The sequence below is a fragment of the Balaenoptera borealis genome (assembly GCF_965194805.1).
Source record: "Balaenoptera borealis genome assembly, chromosome: X".
Taxonomy (NCBI): Eukaryota; Metazoa; Chordata; class Mammalia; order Artiodactyla; family Balaenopteridae; genus Balaenoptera; species Balaenoptera borealis.
The window spans coordinates 127,523,146-127,539,053 of NC_138881.1; the positions used below are offsets into that span (position 1 = coordinate 127,523,146).

At 60.8% G+C, this 15,908-nt stretch overlaps 1 protein-coding gene across 14 annotated transcripts in view; it reads left to right on the top strand.

Annotated features, from left to right (window-relative positions):
• Window positions 1–5,412: 5,412 nt before the first annotated feature.
• ATP2B3 (ATPase plasma membrane Ca2+ transporting 3) overlaps window positions 5,413–15,908 on the top strand; it is a 64,147-nt gene continuing 53,651 nt past the window's right edge. For 12 of the 14 annotated variants that reach the window (XM_082376812.1, XM_082376811.1, XM_082376805.1 and 9 more), the window contains exon 1: window positions 5,413–5,656. The gene's annotated coding sequence lies outside the window, so the exon portion shown is untranslated. Of the gene's footprint in view, window positions 5,657–7,962; window positions 8,771–15,908 lie in introns of those variants that run through there. The other 2 variants (XM_082376814.1, XM_082376813.1) reach the window with 2 other exon arrangements.

The window sequence follows — 15,908 nt, forward strand, 5'->3', positions numbered from 1 at the left end:
CAGGCATGACCCACACTCTGCCAGACCAGAGTGTGGCTGTGAGGACCCAGGGGACCACTCAGGCCCCACTGCAGGCGCCAGGGAGGTGAACAAGGCCGCACCCCACGAGGGCTTGGGGATCATGGTTGGAAAGGAGGTCTCCGTACCCAGAGCACTTGGTCAAAGACAAACAGCCCTAGGGGACTTCCCTGGTGGCACAGTGGTTAAGAATCCGCCTGCCAATGCAGGGGACACGGGTTCGAGCCCTGGTCCGGGAAGATCCCACATGCCGCGGAGCAACTAAGCCCGTGCGCCACAACTACTGAGCCTGTGCTCTAGAGCCCACGAGCCACAACTACTGAGCCCACGTGCAACAACTACTGAAGCCCGCACGCCTAGAGCCCGTGCTCCGCAACAAGAGAAGCCACTGCAATGAGAAGCCCGCGCAGCGCAACGAAGAGTAGCCCCCGCTCACCGCAACTAGAGAAAGCCCGCGCGCAGTCAAAAAAAAAAAAAAGAGACCAACAGCCCACTTAGCCTCACTCTGGTATCGAGTGTGTTGCAGACTATTAGATGATAGTAATAACAAAACAAAAGTTGAGACTGACTGGCCTTTGAAAAAAGCCTATGGCAACATCTCTGTCAGCCAACAGTCCCTCGTGTACACTTCCCCGCATGCCTTATACTCCACGCAAGGCTCCTCCCTGCGGAGCTCAGGGCCCAGCTGCGGTCCCAGGAGGCCCCAGGTGGCAGAGCTGCAGAGGGCTGGGCCGCTCTGCTGTGAGCTGCGGGCAGGTGCATGGGCGGAGGGGTGTGCAGTCCCAAAGCCTCGGTAACCCCGCAGGAAAGGGGCAGGAAAGATGGGGGAGGGGCCAGGTGCAGTCGACCGTGGGTTGAGTAGGAGCCTGCACTTGGGTGCAGATTGGACGTGGAGTGAGAGTTAGGGAGTGGGCAGCGTGGGGTGTGGCACCCCCGGGGCCTGAAGAATGCCCCCTGAGGGCCAGGAGCACGCCGGGAGCTGTGGACGTGTGGTTGCGACTCAGAGGAGGGGTCTGATCCAGAGGGGGAGCTGGGGCCGTCACACGTGCGTGCACACACACACCCAGGGCAATGAAAGTCATGGCAGTGTCTCGCTCGGGGAGGGCTGTGCCGTGAAAGGAGAGACCACCAAGGAGCTGACTCTGAGTGACATGGGGCTGGGGTGGGGGACATTTCCAAGTGCTTATTGCAGGTCAGGTGCCTTCTGGATGTAGCCGGGCCCAGCTGCAGCCTAAGCTCAATCCACCGCTTGGGTTTAGACGAGTCGGGGCTTGTCGGAGGGGCAGCCAGCCAGGCGTCCGCAGGCAGGGCACCTAGAGGGGCAACCCCTCCTTGAAGGGCCTGCGCGGTGGAGGGACCCACTCTGAGAACTTGGGGGGTTGTTCATCCATCGCGGGCCCCACCCCCGTGGGCTCCTGACTCTGGGCTCCAGTCTTGGGAGGGCAGAAGTTTCAGGAAGAGGCAAAGCCGGCTCCACTCTGGACACGTGGGGCAGGGCATGGTCGCCAGGGGTGGCACAGAGCCACTGTGGCCCCGGAGAGCCCAGGGCAGCTCCAGCACTGAAGGGCCCCAGCTCCCGCTGCCGGATCAGGGCTGGTATGAGTTTCCTGGGGCCACTGCTGTAACAAAGGACCACACGGGCGGCTTCAAACAGAGATTGAGTCTCTCATGTTCCTGGAGGCCACAAGTCCAAAATCAGTGTATCAGTAGGGCCGCACTCCCTCGAAAAACTCTAGAAGAGGGTCCTTCCTGGCCTCTTCCAGCTTCTGGTGGTTCCAGGTGTCCCTTGACTTGTGGTTGCATCACTCCAGTCTCTGCCTCCGTCTTCACAAGACCTCCTGCTGTGTCTGTGTGTCAACTGTCCTTCTGCCTCCCTCTTATAAGGACACTTATCACTACATCTGGGGTCTGCCCAGATAACCCAGGATCGTCTCCCCGTCTCAAGATCCTGAACTTACATCTGCAAAGGCCCTATTTCCACACACGGTCCCAGCCCAGTGCAGGGGGCGGGGGGGGGGGGGGGCGGGGTTAGGATGTGCACGTCTCTCTCTCCAGGGGCATTTCAGCCCCTCCTCCCTGGGCTGCAGGGGACCACTGGCCCTGGAGGTCCGGGCACGCTGGTGGCCCCCGAAGCCAGGGGGTGGTGGCTGTGATCTCAGCCAGGGAGCGAGTGGGAAGAGGAGGGGGACCCGGGGCCCAGCCAGAGGGGCTCCCATTTCAGGGCTGGGCTGAGGATTGCTGTCCCCGGAGGAGACGGTGACCGCCACACCAAAAGTGGCAGGAGTGAAACCGGGCCAGGGAGGGGCGACAGCTGCAGGGCCCACGGAGAGGAGGGGCCTGGGGACAGGTGGTGGCCGAGGACCTGGGAAAGAAAGCATTTGGGAAGGGGGAGAACAGTGAGGACTGAAGAGGCAGCCGGCTCTGAGCTCTGGGAGCAGGACGCACTTCACGTGCCAGTGCCAATGCCCTCGTGTGGACAGCAGCCATCAGTAAAATGAACACCACCCCCAGGAGTGATAATATGTCCCCCGGTCCCTGAGGGAAGACAGTGACACAGTCCTAAGTGAGTCTTCTCTCTTCTAAGCCTCCCCTCTCAGCACCCATTTTTTCCTCCACCACTTCTGTCCTCCCAGAGCCGCCAACACATGTCTGCTAAGAGGCCGGTGTTTGCTACTGGCTAGGGTGCACCTCTTGCCCGAGGGAAGCTCCGGCGAGGGACCAGGGAGGCCAGGGGCCTCGGGCCTGGGATGGAAGGACGTGCCCCTGTGCCAGACCCCAGAGAGCCTGTTCCCCCGTGGGAGGCCAGGAAGGGGGGTCTGAGTCTGGGGGAAGGGCTCTCGGGAGGTGACCCACCGACTGGGGCTCCTCTTCCCCGGTGTGGGTGCCCGGGGCAGGCTGGCGCCCCATCACCCAGCCCAGCGAAGGCCCAGCTTGACAACCGGCTGCAGGTGGGGGCTGGTTCCCCTCTGAGCATAGGGGCGGCCAGGAGAACAGCGCCGGCTGCCGGGTCAGCACCGAGCTCCAGGGCTGCTGAGGGGCCAAGGGGGCCAGAGCCGACCAACAACCGGGACAGCCAGCTGGCTCTCAGAGAGCAAATCCCAGGGAAAGCGGCCGGGCTTGGAGTGCAAAGGGGGCATGCATGTGAGTGAGCGTGCATGAGCGAAGTGTGTGTGTGAGAGAGAGTGTGAACAACTGTGTGAGCCTGTGTGAGAGGCATGAGGGAGGGTGTGAGTGTGACTGAGTGGGTAAGAGTGGGTGTGAGTGTGAATAAATGTGAATAACTATGTGAGGAAGTGTGAGTGTGTGTGAATAACTGAATGTGTACAAGTGTGTGCAAGTATGTGACTATGTGTGACTAGTGAGCGTGTAAAGGTGTGAGAATAACTGAGCATGTGTGTGGGGGGGAGGGAGTGTTCTGAGTGAGCATGTGTCACCGGCTGTGTGTCAGCACGTGTGAGAGTGTCAGCACGTGTGAGTGTCAGCACTGTGAGAGTGTCAGCACGTGTGAGTGTGTCAGCACTGTGACAGTGTCAGCACGTGTGAGAGTGTCAGCACGTGTGAGTGTGTCAGCACGTGTGAGAGTTGTCAGCATGTGTGAGTGTGTCAGCACTGAGAGTGTCAGCACGTGTGAGAGTGTCAGCAAGTGTGAGTGTGTCAGCAAGTGTGAGTGTGTCGACACGTGTGAGTGACAGCACGTGTGAGAGTGTCAGCACCTGTGAGTGTCAGCACGTGTGAGTGTGTCAGCACTGTGAGAGTGTCCGCACGTGTGAGTGTGTCAGCACGTGTGAGAGTTGTCAGCATGTGTGAGAGTGTCTCAGCACTGTGAGAGTGTCAGCACGTGTGAGAGTGTCAGCACTGTGAGAGTGTCAGCACGTGTGTGTCAGCACGTGTGAGAGTTGTCAGCACGTGTGAGTGTGTCAGCACTGTGAGAGTGTCAGCACGTGTGAGTGTGTCAGCACGTGTGAGAGTGTCAGCACGTGTGTGTGTCTGCATCCCTGAGGGTGTGTCAGCGTGTGTAAGTCTGTGTGTGTGTGTGTGTGCGCGCACACGCACACATAAGTGTGACCTCTGCCTGCACTGAGAGGTGCCAGATCTCAAAGGCTGTCAGTGGAACAGCTGCTTCCTGCATGAGGGACAGACAGTGGGGAGGTGTGCCAGTCTTCTGACCCTGGGAAGACCCCCTGGGCCTGCAGTGCCTTCGTGTCCTTTAGGTGTCTGTCACAGTGGCACCTCCTCAAATAAGCCTTCCCTGAGCTCCCAGCACCATCTTTTGTCTCCCCCCGCCATGCGATGCCTTGAGTTCATGCTCTGCCCGCCAGCTCCCTGTTTTGGGGTCCCTGCTGTGTCCACGGTGCCCAGCCCAGGCCTGGCACACAGGACACCCCGGGACCCTGTTTGTCCGAGGCAAGGAACAATTAGTGGCTGCGTCCAGGCCTCTTCTACCTGCCGGCTCCGGAGTGGTGACGCTCACCGCGGGCCTGTCACTCACGCTCAGCCCCCTTCCTGTGCCGCTCCCACCCCCCCCCCGCACTGCTGCTCGCTGCTCACCTGTCCCTGGGGCTGGGCAGCTTGGGGCTCTAAGGACCAGGGGCACGGCCGGCCAGCTCCCGCCTGGCCACTGGGTGTCCATGGGCACACACTCGGGTCTCTGTCCACGGATGTGCCTATGTGCGTTTGGGCATATGGGGGTCTTCTCCACATTGGAGTCTTGTCTGTGTGTCTGTCTCCCCTTGTGTCTGCGAATGTGTGTCCCTGTGTGTCTGCTTCCGGGTGCCCACCTGTGTGTAGGATCTCTCTGCGTCCTGTATAAGGGTCTTTGTGTGATGACCTTTTGGGGTCATTGACTTTGAGAACCTGTCCCAAGCTCCAGCTACCCTCCGGGAAAAGTGTTTCGATGTCTTACTCCCAACTGTTAGCAGGCAGTTTCCTGAGGATCACCAGACCCTCGGAGGCCACGGGGCGGGGGTGAGGGGCAGAGGGGGGCATGGACCCCACATTACAAATCAGCAACTCAGCTCCACGCCCCATTTGACTGTCAAGGAGACAGACCCAGGGGGCAGTCTGGAGAGGGAGCGGCAGCCTGCCTGCTCGGTGCCCTTTCTCTGAGCTCCCCGGTGCCAGGGTCCCCCAGTACCCAGCCGCGCCCACCCCCACCCCCCTTGGCCAGCGCCCTCCGGGGTCACCGCCAGGCCAAGAAGGGCGGGCACCGCCGCGCGTCCTGGGGGACAGAAGGGCGCGCACCGGGCGCGTAGCTCGGGAACCGCGTGGCTCCGGAGCCCCGCGGCCCCCGCGCCGCGCGCCGCCCCCCGCGCCCGCTCCCTCCTCCCTTCCTTCTCCTCCCCCCTCCCGCTCCCTCCCTCCCTCCCTCCCTCCGAGCTCAGAGCTGCGGCTGGAGCCGAGCGCGCCGCGTCGCCCGCCGCCGCCGCCGGTGCGGAGTGTGGGGAGCACTCGGCCGCAGCCCTCGGCCGCAGCCCTCGCCCGCCGCGGAGGGTCGCGCCCGCGCTGCCGGCCAGGCCGCCTGGTGCCCGGGCCTTTCGGTCCCTGGAGCGGATCGTTGCCCGCCGGGCGTCCGCCCGCAGCGACTAGCGACAGCGCCCGCCGGAACCGAGGCCGCGGCGGCGGCCGTGCCCATGACCGGGTAAGTGGTGCCCTGGGCGCTCGGGCGCCGCCGGGGTGGGCGCGGGCGCGGGCGCGGGCGGGGCGGGCGGCCCGGCAGGTGGCGCGACCGGCAGGTGGGGGGACACGGATCCCCGCCCGCGGCACCTGCGCCCCGCGCCTGGCCTGCTGTGTCCTTGCGGCGCCGCGGCCGCGCGTCACCCCCGGGTCCCCAGGCCAGCGGGCAGCGCCCCGCACCCTGCACCCTGCGCCCCGCATCCTGCGCGCACGCGCATCTGCGTCTGGGGAGGAAGGCCGCCGGGGGCTGCGGGCGGGTCCCGGGGCGGGCACAGCCGGGGGCTCAGGGCCTGGGCTGGAGCCGGCCTCGCGCGCGCACCTTCTCGGAGCCTCTTGGCACCCCCTCCGCACCCCCCCACCCCCCGCGCCCTCACACTGTGTCATCCTTCCCGGACACACAGTCTGAGAAACCCTCACACGTTCCCGCACTGTCCCCTGCACGCCCACACAGCTGCCCGGCCCGCCGCCGGCATGCCAATGGCAAGCAGACTCGGCCACACTTGGGTAACTCCTTCCCCATCCCTCTGCGCACAGCTGCCCCCCGCTCCTCCCCTGTGTGCCCTTGGCCAGATGGCTTCTCCGGGTCGGCTCGGGTCCTCAGTTTTCTCAGGGGTTCAGGATTCTGGAATTTGGAGCGCTGGTGTGGCATCTCCCAGAGGAGGGAGCCCTGGGTCTCCCCCTTGGACTGTCCGATTCTCTCCTCGGACCTGGTCTCCTTCCTTCTACTGGTCCCTTTGGGGCTTAACGCCTGGCCAGGAGAGGGGCGGGGGCACGGCATGGGGCAGGGCAGGACCAGAGGGAGCCTTGGAGAGCCCAGGGTGAGGGTCTGGTGAGGGGTTGGGAGAGAGTGTGGAAAGGCTCCCTGAAGGGACAGGGCAGGGCTGCACTTGACATTCCCGGGGCTGGGGGGAGGGGGGGAGGGGGGCCACTCGGTATTTCAAAGGTGGGGCCGTTGGGCCCCTGGCCTCAAGTGGGTCCCTGCCAGCCACAGGGTCAAGTCCAGCCTGACCCCAACCATCCCAGTCTCCCTTGGCTCCCTGCAAGGGCTTGAGCGCCAGCCTGGCAGGCAGCCCCCTCATTTGCCCACCAGCTCTGTCCACTCCCTACCCACCACAGTCACCCCTCGCTAGTCTGTGAGCATCTTAAGGCAGGGACCGGTTACTAATCTGCCCTGCTTGCTCGGGTGCCCAGCACAGGCCTGGCTCAGAGTGGACATGGGTTTCTGTATGGCACATTCACAACCTTGACCTCACTGAACTTGCAGAATCACCCGGTGAGGGAGGCAAGGCCTGGACTTTTGTCCCCATTTTTCAGACGGGGTAATTGAGGCCCCAAGAAGGGAAGGGACTTGGCCCTGCGTTGACTGGATGGGTGGCTGGCTGGGGACACTCTCACGGGCCTCGTTGGGGGAGCACCTCCCACACATCCTGGCACAGTTCTAAGCAGGTTTCTAGACCCTCTGGCTGAGTCTCACAAGCTACGCCACTGTTTCCATCACCCCCTTTCACAGCCAAGGAGACCAAGGACACATGAGTCACGAGAGGGGAGCTGGGATGCAGACCTGGGCAGTGGGAACCCCCTGCCTGCTCTGGCCTGCAGAGGGGAGGGCTGGGGGGCTGTCTGGGCCCCTGAGGGCCTCAGCTGAGGCTTGGCAGAGGGTCCGAGGGTGGAGCCAGCCCCTGGAGAGCAAGCCGTTTGGAGGGGGCTGGGCAGCTGTGGTCCCTGCCGCTCGCCTCGAGGAGAGGGAGGGCCATGGACACAGCCAGTCTGGATCAGACCAACCTGGTCCATGCCCAGTGCCGCCAGGTGGTCTGATCGAAGGGGCAGGCGTCTCTGGCACAGAAGTTGGGGGGAGGGGGTAACGCAGGCAGATGGAACTGGGGCGGCGTGGGAGGGGGCTTTGTGCAGAGCCAGAAGGAAAGCCAGTCCTTCGGGGAAGGAAGCCCCGGAGGCTAAGAGCGCACTGGGGGGGAGCTACAGCGCCAGGCGGGTGGCCGGCAGGGACGCCGCAGCAGGCCCCTGAGGGGCAAAGAAGGTGACGGAAAGCACCCGGGTTTGCTGCCAGCTCTGGGCCTGATGGTCTTTGTGACCTTGTCTAAGTCCCTTCCCCGCTCTGGGCCTGGGGAGCGTGGGGGTGGGCCTCGGCGGACTCCGCTGACATTTCAGGATTCAGAGCTGGAGCTTCAGACGTTGAATCATTTGCGAGCGCAGGGAGGTTGGCCGTGAGTCAGTGAGCGCTCTCTAGCCCAGAACAGCTTCTCCCAGCGCAAGGTGGCAGCGAAGTGTGCTGGGGTCGGCTGCAGCCCCTCTCCCCCTCCCCCAGCGCGACTTTTAGAGAGGGGCCCTGGCCTTCTTGGTGGGCAAGATGAGAGTGCCCTGGGCGCCTGGGGACTTTGAGAGCCGAGCTTTGGCTGGGACTCTCGAAGCCGTCAACGCCAGGCCCAGCTTCCTCCTCCCACCTTACAGAGTTGTCAGCACGTATGTGGGTTTTGCCCACTACGCTCCCTTCTGTTCTTAAACTGAGGACGTGTATATTTAATTGATGGCTGTTGTCTCTGTCAGAGGTTACCAGCACCTCAAATAATGTCAGTAGTGACAGTGATAATAGTTTGTGACAGACACTGTTTTCAGTGCTTCACAGACATTCTCTCACTTCAATGAAACAACCAAATGAAACAATGGCTGTTACTGTCCCCATTTTGCAGATGAGGCGACTGAGGCCCAGAGAGGTTAGGCAACTTGCCCAAGGTCACACAGCCAGTAGGTGGTAAAACCAAGATTGGAAGGCAGGCCGTCAGGCTCCTGAGTCTGATTTGTGCGTGTAGCCACTGGTTCCGGAGCCTCTGGAAGTCTGTGCTGAACTCAGCAGAATGGCGCATTGTATGAGTGAGCCGATTGTCAAGGGCACTTCCAGTCCTGGGAAGACCCTGCAGGTCAGAAGTTGAGCCACCTGGGCCCCCCATCTACCCACTGAGAGAAACGGACAAACCGTAGATTTATTTGAGTCCCAAGCAAGTTGGGGAACTAACTGCCCTTCAATAAGTCTTCCCCGTGACCCATCCAGGGCACCTCTACGAAGGTGAGTAAATGTCTGCTGATAGGTGGAGACTTGGGCTGTGGTGCCAAAGGCAGGTGCTTCAATCTAGCCCAGGGCGTGCTGCCCAGGAGCCTCACCAGTGCCATCTCTGAGATGGGCCCAGGAGCCAGGCTCTGGCTGTGAACTTTGCCAGGCACAGCAGGCAGACACCTGGACCGCGCAGATGTCTCCCCCCCACCCCACCCCCATCCTTTCCCAGAAGGCCACTTCTTTAACTAGGACCCCAGCTCCTGGTTGTTTCTCTCTTCCCTGCCCTGGCTAAGCTGGCAGAAGCCAGGCCAAGTGGTGCCCGGCTGGAAAGCCCTCCCCTGCCTGTGCACCTTCTGTTGGGTGGGAGGTGCTGGAAGTGGGCCTGGGAGCGCCACCTGGAGAGCAGGACCTGAGCCCACACATCACCCGGACAGAGGAAAGAGGCTCTGCACTGGAGGAGCGGAGGCTGGGCCTCCCAGACTGCCCAAGGCTGGGAAGGGGGTGAGGCCAAGTTCACGTGCCCAGTAGACGGAAGAACCCAAACCAGAGCCACAGGGCGAGGGGGAAAGGCGCAGGTCGGGGGAAGGGCTGGAGGTTTCTCCTGAGTCCCGCATCCGAGGGCTGGCAGGGATCTTGGAGCACAAGAGGTTTCCGGAAACTTGGGTCCAAATCAGAGTTGTGCGAAGGGGGTGCTGTGGTCAGTGTCCTTGGGGAGCACCTTATGTAATGGGGTCCTGAGCCTGCCTCAGTGTTCTGTGGGTGGCTTCTCAGTAAAGGGGAAGCCTTTTATTCAAATGAGAAGTGCTGTCCTGCAGCCGCGGTCTCGAGGCACTTTCTACAGCTGTGAGGTTCAATGTGGTAGCCACTAGCCACGAGTGGCGATTGAATGAAAATTAAGTAAAGTTGAAAATTCCGTTCCTCGTCCACACACCACGTTTCAAGTGCTCAGTAGCCACACATAGAGAACGCTTCCATCATTCCAGAACTTTCTGTCACCCTGTGCTGCTTTAGAGCCAATGCAGACCAAGTCCTCACAGGGACCCTGAGGCCACTCTCAAGCCTGCGCCCCCAGTGGCTCCTTGAAAGGGAGCCAGTCAGGAGGCTGCGGGCGCCTCCAAGCAGCCTGTCCGCACCCTGGAGAGTCTGGGGGCCTCTGCCACACTCGCCAAGGGCCAGCCCAGGTGCCCGCACAGAACTGGGCAAGGGAGGCGAGAGTGCCTCGTTCCAGAAGCAGCCCACAATGTGGTGGGGATACTGATTCCAGCGGCCCCAGCACAGCACTTTGGGCAAATCCGGATCTGGCCCCTGCCCTGGGTTCAGGATCGCTCGTGGGGCATGCCGGAGGCGCCTGGGCAGCTCTGCAGGCAGGTGAGGCTCTTGGGTGGGTTTCCTTAATAACGTTTACTTCTTTCATTTAAAAATAATGCTCTTAACATGCATGCCCTTTACAGAAAATTCATGAAATGCTGAGAAGTAGGAGATATAGGGACACCCCACCCCCCCATCCTATCACCAAAGTGCCAGCCAGTGTCTCCCATTTCATTGGACACGTTTCTGCTCCGTTTTCTTTGCATGGGCTATTTATTTTCACATTACTGTAATTATACCATGGGCACAATTGTGTAATCTATTTTTTACTTCACACAAGCATTTTCTTTATTAATGTAATCCCTTTCTAAATGATTTTTTTCAAAATGGATACGGCTTAATTTTTTGAAGATTATGAAAGCAGTGAGTACTTATTGCAAAAATAAAGAACTTGAATGGAGCAAAGAAGGAACTACACATGATCGTTGGCTCATTTGACAGCTATTTCTCGAGCACCCAGGATGTATCGGGGCGGTCCTCAGGGCTGTAATTACAATTTTTAATGGCTGAATAATATTCTCTCAAGAGATTGTAATTCACTTAATTATTTGGCTATTTGTGGAGATCCAGGCAGTCGGATTCGTTTCGCTCTCATGCGTGAGACTGTGCTGAGCATCTCGGTGGGTGACTCGTTCTGTCCTGAGGAGAGAGTGCCCAGACGGAAGCTCATTCTGCCAAAGGGCTTTTCTGGCCTTGCCAGCGTTAGTCATTGTAAGCAAACAACCTGGCATAAATATCTAGCTCCAGAATATCTACTTCAGTTTCTATTTCTTGAATTGTTCCTGATGCTGAGCATTTTTCCACGTGTTTATTAATTGTATCTCTTCTTGTTCAGTTCCTCACCTTTATCTGTGGAGGTCCAAGTGTTTCCTCTTGTGGGTCTGAATAACCTTTATCCATGAAACATAGTGACAGTTTAGCATACTTGCTGCAAATAATTTTAAATCCTCTTCATTCATTGCCTTTTCATTTTTTCATGCAAAAGGTTAACACTTTGTATCTCACAATTTTTTTGTGATTTCTTCCATTGCTTCTAGGCTTACAAAATCCCTTGGAGAAATCTGGGAACTATCCATCTCTGGGTTGGCCATGTGTCTGCGTGTGTGTGAGTGAGCGTATGTGTAGTTGCATTTTTAAGATGTTTAACTCTTTAATCCAGGGGTGGGCAAACTTTTTCTGCAAAGGGTCAGATACTAAATATTTTCCACCTGGCAAGCCACAAGGTCTCTATCCTGACCATGGCTGTGTACCGATAAGACTTTATTCACAAAAACACTTGGCTGCCAGATTTGGCCCTGAGGCCGGAATTTGCCAAGCCCTGTTTATCCAAAAAAAATTTGTGTTGGGGAATAGTATGAGGTAAGGTTCTCGAGCCATAACCCATCATCCCCATTTCTTTTATTAAACCATTTGTCCCCTGGTTAATGTGTGATCCTGATGGGCGGTAGGGCCTGTCTCTGGGCTGTCTGTCCCATTTTGTGGACTCGGGCGTGGGCTCCCACGCTGGTAACTGCCCACACCCTGCATCTTTTGATGCCCGACCTGCAGGTCCCACGTCCTTTGCCCTTCTTGCTTGCCTCTTTGTCCCCTGAACTTTAGAGCCACTTGTCCAGTCCCCCAAATCAAGCTCTCATTCTCTGGACCTCTTTAGAGCCCAGAGCAGCGGGTGCTTCTCTGCGGACTCGGGTGGCATCTGGCTCTCCGCAGACGCTGTGGGTTTTCCTCACAGAGGGACACAGGGGAGGCGGGTGTGGGCAGGAGAGCGTGATCAGAGCAAAGGCCCACAGCTCAGGATGGCCAGACAGCCCGGGATCGCCAGACCCTCCTGATTAAGAAGCAGGAAAACAAAGCCGGCAAGCAAGGGAGGGGCAGGGAGATGCAGGCGTCACTGCCGGCCATCTCCGTCCCGGCCGCGGTGGACCTCAGAGCGCGGGGCTTTGGTCCTCGTGCTGTGCTTTGGGGTCACCTCTCTGGCCGGCCCTGAACGAAGGTGGATGCCACCGGGCCGCTGTGAGCACTTCTTCCCGACCGGCCTGGGAACGCCCTCAGCCCCCCGGACCACGGGACGCTGGGAATCCCGGCACGCCCGCGTCCTACACAAACCCCAGACCGGGGAACGGTGGTGGCCTCCCTGCCGAACGTCCGTGCGCACGATCACTGCGCACGATGGTGGCCACCGCGCAGGGAGGGCCCTTCTCCGCGAAAGGACCAGCCCCCGACCGCAAGCGCTGGGCGCCCTCGGCGGCGGCGGTGCACAGCGTGGGGAGGGCCAGGCGCCCGCTTCCCCGCCGTGTGCGGGCCTCCACCTGCCACGCCAGGCCGGGGGGAACCTTCCCTGTCACCCCCTCCCCACTTCCGGGCCTCAGCTCTGTTCCTCCTGGAAGAAGCTGGGCAAAGCGTCCCATCTTGGTTTGGAGCCAGGGGTCTGGGAGGGAGGCACGTGGCCCGGGGCCGGGCGGTCCGGGCCCCTCGGTGCTGGGTTCCCGAGCACTGCCCTGCGAGTGGGCGGCCCTGCCGCCGAGGGAGGCTCCCGCCTGATGTGGCCCAGTGCCCGCAGCAGGCCCGGAGGGAGGGGCTGGGACGCAGGCGCCGGCCAACCTGGGCGCCCCCCCACCGCCCACCTGATCCCTCCCTCCTGGGCCCCTGGCTGCACGGCCCACAGCGCCACGGCCGGTGGCCGGGCTCTTTCTCGCGGACACCTCTGTCCCGGGGAGCGGAGTGGAGCAGGAGCCCCTCCGACCCTGCCATCCATCCGTGTGGCCAGAGGGCAAGGGGCTGGCCTGGGGACTGCTGCCCGGGACCCCTGCCCTGGCGGCCCCCAGAGGGGCCCACGTGGCTGCGTCTGCGGGTGGCACGGGGGCAGCACTTTCATCGCGTTGCACGTGGCGGCAGGCCGGCCCCCCCATCTTATCCACCATCGTCCCCCACCCCCTTCTTGGCTCTCGGCCTCACTGGGCTGTGGTCAGCAGGGGCGTGGGGGGACGGGACTCGGACCCTGCCTTGTTGTCATTGAGGCATTCCCATGTGACAGGGGCCCTCCTGCCTCTGCATGACCCCCCACTCCCTCCTGGGCACACCCTGGGCCTGCAGGAGCTTTGTGGTGCCTTCTCAGAGGTTCGCTGGAGATACTTCTGGATTTGTGTGCCAGGGTCCTCCACGAGAAATAACTTTCAGGACCCAGCAGAGTGCCGTCTGCATGATTCAGATGGCAGCCAGGCCCCTGCCGTCTGGTGCCCTGGTGACCTTCAGATCCTGCCGTTGCTGCCAGTTGGGGTTGGTAAGGATGCTGGAGCGGAGCCTGGGAGCCTTGCAGATGCCCATCCCTGGGCTGCAGCTTCCGAGGCGTCCTCTGGGGTGGCACTAGCAGCCACTCTCTCCTCCATCCACACATTTGGCGGGTGTCCCTCCGAGGTCAGCCCGGAAAGGTGGCCCAAGTGCTCTGGTGTGCTAGTTCTTCGTGTCTGGGTCACAGAAGGCCAGCTAGACTGGACTCCCGTATTCAGTCTGAACACGTCTTCTCAGCCCCACTCAGCACTCTTGTGCCGTTGCCACTCAGCCCTCCCAGTGGGAAGCCCAAGACCAAGGTGTTTTCTATGTACTCAGAGTGGCCTGTGCCCAGGGTCCCTCTATGGTGACGGTCCTCATTACCTCTTTCTCCCGGTTGAGCTGGCTCTATGGGGGAGTCAGCCAGGTCACTGAACCTGGCTGTAACCTCCAGCCAAGCTGGGTCCTACGAGGGACACAAGGAGACCTACTTTGCCAGCACTCAGAGACCCCCCTTGGTGGAGCCCAAGTCAGCCGGCATATCTCCGGTCCCCCATTTGGAGCCCGGCCTTCCGGACTCTTGCTGGCCACAGGGAAGTGGATGTCCTTGCCTGACAGTCTCCCGCCCCTGACCTTCACCCTAAGAGTCCCTCCAAGCCTGTCTTCCCAAGGACTTCAGCCTGTTTCCAGAAACCAGACCCTTCCTCAGCAGGACCCACAATGGGGCCCCCATGGATCCTGTCCCTAGGAGGACACTTGGGTCCTGGCAGTCTCCTTATCTAGTCACCCTGGGCCTGCAGCATCCCGTGGCCTCCAGCTGTCTATAATTTCCTTAATTACCTGTTTAGGACTTGCCTGCTTCCGGTGGCTTGGAGCTGGCTCTGGGGATTGGAAGCTGGCAGGGTGGGCCGTGTGGTACCATGGACAGAGCCGGGGATGTTTCGGGGAGGATTGGGATGGAGGGGCCCTCATTCTGTCCGCATGTTTGTGTGTTCTCGGCCGTGGAGACCTGGAGGACAGGGCCCCGCGGCCTCCTGGCCCCCACGTGTGTGTTCTCTACCCCTTTTGGGGCCAGAGGCATGCTCCAGAGTCCAGGCCGTGGCACTTCTGGGTGCCCCCGCCCCGCCACTCCCGAGACTTCAGGCCAGGCCATGCCCCGCAGGGCAGGCCCGGGACCTCACTGGCTGCCACCTGCTCGCAGGGTAAAGCAGGAGGGGTGTGGGCCAGGGCGGGCCAGCCCGGAGTGCAGGGGAGGGGCGGCTGAGCCCGGCTCCCTGCTGCAGTGCAGCGCTCTCCTCACACAGCTGCCGTAACTGGACACTTAGTGCCATCCTGCCCTCTCGCACTCCCGCCTTCCCGGGCAGGAAACAAGTGACTGCCCCCACGGTAGAGTCTTGACCCCCGTAGCTACGCTTCAAGGCCCCAGCAAGAAAAAGGCTTCCGACTTCCCTCGGGGACCAAGGGGTACCCGACATTGTGAGGGCCACCCACGTGGAAGTGTGGACTTCCCTCCAGAAGCATCCTGGGGAGCTGCCGACAGTGCCCAGCGCTCCCCAGGAGGGATTCAGGGCCTCGGCAGGCTTGAGGACGGCCCTCGGAAACAGGGAAGCGCGGGAGAGGCCCACGGGGTCACCCCTGGCCGAGCAGAATGCTCTGGCCTCGCTGGTGGAGCCTGGTCCTGCCTGTGAGTTCTGGGCTGCAGGCAGGGCTGGTGGGTGCAAAGAAACCCTGCAGGGGAACGGGCCCCCTGGTGCGCTTCCTAGGGGTGTGTGTGTGTGTGTGTGTGTGTGTGTGTGTGTGTGTGTGTGTGTGTGGGTGTAGGTGTGTGTGTGTGTGTGGTGCATGTGTGTGGGTGTGGGTGTGTATGTGGGTGTGTGTGTGGGTGTGTGGGTGTGTGTGGGGGGTGTGTGTGGGTGTGTGGGGGTGTGTGTGTGGTGTGTGTGTGTGTGTGTGTGTGTGTGGTGTGTGTGTGTGGTGTGTGTGGGTGTGTGTGTGGGTGGCTGGGTGTGTGTGTGTGGGTGTGTGTGGGTGTGGGTGTGTGTGTGTGGTGTGGGTGTGTGTGTGTGGTGTGTGGGGGTGTGGGTGTGGGTGTGTGTGTGGGTGTGTGTGGGTGTGTGTGTGGGTGTGTGTGGGTGTGTGTGTGGGGGGTGTGTGGGTGTGTGGGGGTGTGTGGGTGGGTGTGTGGGTGTGTGTGTGTGTGTGGTGGTGGTGGTGGTGGTGCCCTGTCCTTGGAGTTCACACCAATGCAGCCAGGAGGAACGAGGACCCATTTTCCGGATTCAGAAGTGGAGACTGAGAGAGGTTGAGTGATTTGTGTGGGTTCACACAGCCAGGCCTCACCCCAGCACCTGCACCTCCAAGCCCTGAGGTATATGTGGACAGATTTCCGGTCTGGTCACTTTGGTGAACTCTTTGAATTGGTTTTAACTACGTGTTCATTGCTTTTCTGTGGTTGTCTGGGCACTTGGCAGGTGAGCAATGTAGAATTCTCTGGAGCCAGACTACCTGAGTTCACGTT